Here is a 6,653-nt window from a genome sequence, read left to right on the forward strand (position 1 = left end):
GTAAAAAAAAAGATGCATTGATGATAATTGGTGACTGGAATGCAAAAGTTGGAAACAATAAAGAAAGAATGGTAGTCAGAAAGTACAGACTTGGTGACAGAAATGAGGCCAGAATTGCATGATCAAATTTTGTACGTTCGATGATCCATCACAAACATAGCTTTTTTAAAAGCACAAATGGTGATTTTATGCAATATTTGATGGGCTACACAGGAATCAGATTGACTACATTGGAGGAAGGAATAATTGAAGAAGCTCAGTATCAGCTGTAAAAACCAGGATAGGTACTGACTGTGGAAGAGATCATCAATTACTCATGTACAACTTCAAACTGAAACTGAATAAAAAGTCCAGAAGAATCAAAATACAACTTTGAGTCTATTTCACTTGAATTTAACAATCAGTTTAAGAATAGGTTTGAGACATTGAACACCAATGATTGAAGACCAGATAAACTGTGGTATGGGATATCTTCCATGAAGAGAGCAAAAGAACAAGAACAGAGGGTAAAGAAAAAAACAAAAATGAATGTCAGAAGTAATATTATTTCAACTATCTTCAGAGATCCTTTTAATCATTAAACCATCACTGAATGACCTAAGACCTTGGTGATACCATGTTGTGTGATTTCAGATAAAAGGAGAAAACCAGACACAGATTGAAAATCTTAGAGCTAATAGCAGAAATTTTCATATGAGTAATATAAATGTGTTTCTTCAAATTAATGTTAGAGCGGTTTAAACTACTGCTCAGGAGAAAAATGCAAAATGTCTTAGCCTTATTTTTATCACACATGCTTGCTTTTTTATTAAATAACTATTTATTGATTGTTATATGTGGAGGAAGGTGGCATTAGGATTGGAAGAAGACTTATCAACAAGCTGCATTATGCAGATGCACAAGCTTGCTTGCAGAAACTGATGGGGACCTGAAGTGTTTGCTGCAGAATGTCAAGGACTGTAGTCATTGCAGTAACGGATTGCCCCTCAGCATCAAGAGGGCAGAGATTCTCACCACCAGGCCAGTTGACAGCATCATGATAGATGGAGAAGAGATGGAGATTGTTAACAATTTCATCCTCCTCAGATCCACAATCAACACTTGGCACCAGCAGTCAGGAAATCAAAAGATGAGTTGCATCAGGAAAGTCTGCTGTTAGGGACCTCCCCAGAGTGCTAAAGAGCAGTGATGTCAATCTAGAGACTAGGGTGTTCCTGATCGAGGCCATGGTCTTTCCAGTTGCTCACAATGCATTGGAGAGCTGGACAATGACTAAAGATGACAGAAGGATTGATGCCTTTGAGTTTTGGTGGTGTGGAAGAGTATTGAACATACTATGGGCTGCCAAGAGAACAGGCAAGTCTGTCCTGGAGGGGGAGAAGCCAGATTGCTCTTTGGAGGCAAATATTTTGAAACTGTCTCACATCCTTTGGGCATATGGCCAGGAGGGACTAGTCCTTGGAGGAGAACATCATGCTTGGATGGGTCAAGGCAACGATGCAAGAGAGGAAGACCTTGGATGAGATGATTGATTCAAGGACTGAGGTAATGGATTAGGTGTGTTAGAGATAATACATAACAACAACAACAACAACATACATAATACCAAACAAGAAATAGTTATTTAACACCAAAAACCCAAACAGATGTGTCCTGGAAAAAGTACAGCCAAAGTACTCCCTGGCAGCAAGAATGGCATAACTTCATTTCACATATTTTGTACATATTGCTGTTGTTGTTTTTGTTAAGTGCTGTTGAGTCAAGTGTTACTCATAGTAACCATAATAACAGCAGATATGAACCCTGTTCTGTCCTGTGCTAACATCAAAATCTCTGACACACAGCCACTATATCAATCCACCAGGTTGAGGATCTTCCTCTCCTTAGCTGACTCTACACTTTTCTAAGCACGCTAACACTCTCTAAGGAATAACCTCTCTTAGCAACATGCCCAGGGTATGTAAGACAGAACTTTATCATCTTTGCCTCCAGGGAGCACTGTGGCTCCACTTTCTCCAGAACATATCTGTTCTTTTGGTAGTCCATGGGATGTTCGTTATTCTTCTGCAGCACCACAACTCAAAGGCATAAATTCTTCTTCATTCTTATTCATTGTATAGCTCTAAGATGTATAGCAAGCAACTGAAAAGACCATGACCTGAATCAGGTGCAGCTTAGTTCTCAAACTAACATTGTTCCTCAATAATTCGGAGGTACCTGACTACAGACTTTCCTAATTCAGTACATCTCCTGGTCTTCTGACTGCTGCTGATGCCAAGTGTATTCATGGTGTTGCCTATTGGTTCAGTGGTGAAGATTTTTGTTTTCTTGATGTTGAAATGCAATCCATAGCGAAGGCTGCAGTGTTTGATCTTCTGCAGCAAATGCTTCAGGTCCTCCTCACTTTCAACAAGCAAAGTTACACCATCTGCATAAGGAAGGTTATTGATGAGTCTTCTTCCAATCTTGATGCCACATTCTTCTTCACAGAGTCCAGCTTATCACATAATTTGCTGAGCATACAGATTCAATAAAAATGGAGAAAGGTTACAACTCTGATGCACAACTTTCCGCATTTTAAACCATGCAGTGTTTCCTTGCTCTGCTGCTAGAAGACGCTGTTCCTTGCAAAGGGATACCTTGTTTGGAAAGGTAGAGGGTCAGTAAAAAAGAGAAGGATTCTCAAAGAGATGGATTTATATGGTGACAGCAGTAGTGTGCTTGCGAGTGGTGGCGGTGATGGGAATGGCACAGGATAAGGCAGGGTTCAGCTCTGTCGTTCATGGGATTGTTGAGTCATATTCGATTTCATACTCATTTCCATGGCACCTAATCTATCTAATGGAATTATGACAGGAAAAATGGGAGCCATGATGCCTACTTAAAACAATGACACTAAAGAAGTTGGGAAAGTTTTCAACTAAAGATATAGCCATATTAAAAATACTAAGACCAACAAATGTAAAAATGATCAGTTTCAAGTAATGAAGGGAAGGAATGGACTATTAATTCCACCAGAAAAATTAGTAAAAAGCTAATTTTTAAAAGGATATAATTTATCTCAATGTTTCCTGATATTACTATTTCTCATCTAAAGTCTGAAACATTTACATTAATCATTCATGTTTTCAGTGATGGAAAATTTTTACCTCAATAAAACTGTTTCTTTTTAAAAGCCAAGTGATGAGAATTCGGTACCAACCAATATTGACTCTGTTGCCACGAAATATATGTGGTGTTTCACTGAATTGCATCAATTATCCATTTCTTCACTAATGTTCTAGTGCTTAAATGATCTATTGTAATATATTTCAAGTTAATACTACCACTGTACTGTATGTGACCAAGTGCATTTTGGGGAAGAAGCAGCTAATAAGCAATTTAATGAAAGCAAATAGAGAATTGGAAACCGTGTCCCGCACAAAACCATTGCCATTGAGTTCATTTTGACACACGGTGATTCCATGTTTTAAAAGTACAACTGTGCTTCATGGTGTTTTCTTGGCTAAATCTGTACAGAATCAAGTCACCAGAACCTTTCTCCTCTGGTACCAATCTATGGGGTTGTTTTGCCAGCCTCAAAATTAATGGCTGAGTGTAATCCTTTGCACCACTCATAGACATGTGAAGTTACAAGCATCAATTCTATATTAATGCAGATTTTTTTCTATCTGGCACATGTATTTTAATTTCCATCACATATATTTTCATAAACAAGTATTGGCTCTTAAATGCATTGTTTTTTTTATATATAATACTGTTTTATATACACAATACTTTAAAATATATATAAAACAATATAACTTTTTTTTATCTATAACTCTGAAGCCAACATCAGTTTTCTGCATTCTTCATGGTGATAGAATTGTTAATAATTTTGTTACGAGCAGGGATGTTTCCAGTCCAGAAGGTTATATCTGTTCTCATTCATTGCTTCCATAGCCTCTATTTCTGCTAGATTGTGATCTCGTTATAACCCATAAGAATTTAAAGGACATTTGGTGGGATCCTGTTAGAATTGCCTGGTATAGTTATTGCTCCACCCTCCTTGATCAAGAAGTTATGTTAGCGATATGGCAAATGCTTGGTGATTGTGAAATGTGGCCTCAATGGAAGCCAACATCTTTACAAGGCTGATTGTTAGAAAGGACAATTTTTTTTGAGTGGTAGTGCTTGATGGCATCAAGAAGAAGCTGAACCAATGAAAAAATTATCTAACATCTCCTTGTGACATAAGAAAAATAAACCACCATATATTTGCTGTTAAAGAAAAGAGACTATGAAAATTGTACTAGAGTATCATGAAGCCAAAACAAAAGGATATTAAAATAAAAGAGCTGAACAGAAGATTTCAAAGAGCAGCTCAAGAAGACAGAACACAGTATGACGTAGTGCAGAGAGTTAGAATTGGAGAATAAAAAGGAAAGAACTCACTTTGCATTTCTCAAGATGAAAAAATGGGGGGGGGAGTAAAAACCAAACCAACAAACAAATTCAGACCTTGACTCGCAATACTTAGAGATGTTATGGGCAAAAACTTGAACTATTCAGGAAGCATCAAAAGAAGTTGGAGGTATATTCTTAACAGTGGGTCAAATAAAATTTCTATGGTCAGTTTTTTGAGGAAATGCCAAACTGCCTTCCAGAGTAGTTATGCCATTTGATAACTCCACCAACAATGTATGAGAGTTGATATCTCTCAACATCCTCTCCACCATTTATTGCTTGCTATCTATCTGTGTTTCATTGACTATGCAAAGACATTTGATTGTGTGGATCTTAACAAACTGTGGCTGACTCTGAGAAGAATGGGAATCTCAGAACACTTGATTGTGCTAATGTGAAACCTATACTTGGACCAAGAGGCAGTCGTCAGAACAGAGCAGGGAGGAAAGGTGTATGCCAGGGATGTGTCCTATCTCCATACCTTTTCAACCTGTATGCAAAACAGATTATCCGAGAGGTTGGGCTCTGGCGTCAGGATTGGTGGAAGATCTATTAACAATCTGCGTTATGCAGATGACACAACCCTGCTTGCTGAAACTGAGGACCTGAAATACTTGCTACAGAGTGTCAAGGACTGCAGCCTTCAGAATGGACTGAGGCTCAATGTCAAGAAGACAAAGTTTCTCACTACTGGATCAATTGGCAGCATCAGGATGGATGGTGAAGAGATCGAGATTGTTAACAACTTTAGTCTGCTTGGCTCCACAGTCAACCCTTTTGGCACCAGTAACCAGGAAATAAAAAAATATATTGCAATGGGAAAGTCTGCTGTTAGGGACCTCTCCAGTGTACTGAAGAACAATGGTGTCACTCTGGAGACTAAGGTATGTCTGATACAGGCTATGGTCTTTGCAATCACTTGTTATTCATCAGAGAGTTGGACAATGACTAAGGCGGATAGAAGGAGAATTGATGCCTTTGAGCTGTGGTGCTGGAGAAGAGTGTTGAATATGTTGTCCTAGAGAGAGTGAGACCAGGCTGCTCCTTGAGCTGTGGTGCTGGAGAAGAGTATTGAATGTACCATGGACTGCCAAGAAAACAAACAGATTCATCCTGGAGAGGGTTAAACCAAGCTGCTCCTTGGAGGCAAGGATTCTGGGCCTTCGTTTGACATACTTTGGACATGTTGCCAGGAGGGACAGGTCCTTGGAGAGGGACATCAAGCTTGGGAGGGTAGAGGGACGGCACAAGAGGAGAAGACCCTCTATGAGGTGGATTGATTCGGTGACTGGGGTAATCGGCATGGGTGTGTCAGAGGCAGTGCGATTGACACAGGATAGAGCAGGGTTTAGGGCTGCTGTACATACAGTCGCTATGAGTCGCAAGCGACTCGACAGCACATAACAACAACAACATCTTGTTAAATGTTGCCACTGCTACTGAAGTGAGATAGCTCATTGTGGTTTTGATTTACATCTTTATCTTATTGCCAGTGATTTTGAGCATTTCTTCATGGACTCCAAGGAAAATAGAACTGAGATACAATAAGTGGAGATTTGTATACCGATGTTCATAGCAGTGTTATTTACAATAGCAAGAACATGGAAACAGTCCAGATGTTTATCAACAAATTATTGGATTGAAAAATTGTGGAAAAAATGATGGAATACCATGCAGGACTCAGGAAAAATGATTTAGAAAAATGCTATGTAACATGGGAGAGACTGGAAAGCATTATACTGAATTATCTTAAACTAATAAGGAAAAATACTGTATAAGCCCATTAGTATAAAAATAGAAAGATAACTAGTAAGATATGTATACCAATATAAAGGTAGAAAGTGACGGACAGAGGGACAGAGGGTGGGGAAGGGGGAAATCAAGGGGTCACAGAGTTTAGTAGGCAGAGGGAGAGGGTAAAGGAATTAGGAAAGATCCACTGAGGACTTGAAAAAATAGGATAATAATGGGCATAGATTAATGGTGATTAATTTTATGAAACACAGTTTATAGGAATGATAATATGAAACAATGTGAATGAAGCAATATATGAAATAGAAGGGGTCGTGGTACTAGGGATATTGTTGCTGATGTTAGATGGAACTTGGCTGAAAGCAGAGAATACCAGAGGAATGTCTATCTGTGTTTCATTGATTATGCAAAGGCATTTGACTGTGTGGATCATAACAAACTGTGGCTGACTCTGA

Source organism: Elephantulus edwardii, unplaced genomic scaffold (assembly GCF_000299155.1).
Source record: "Elephantulus edwardii isolate Elephantulus edwardi_28Jun2011 unplaced genomic scaffold, EleEdw1.0 scaffold00083, whole genome shotgun sequence".
NCBI lineage: Eukaryota > Metazoa > Chordata > Mammalia > Macroscelidea > Macroscelididae > Elephantulus > Elephantulus edwardii.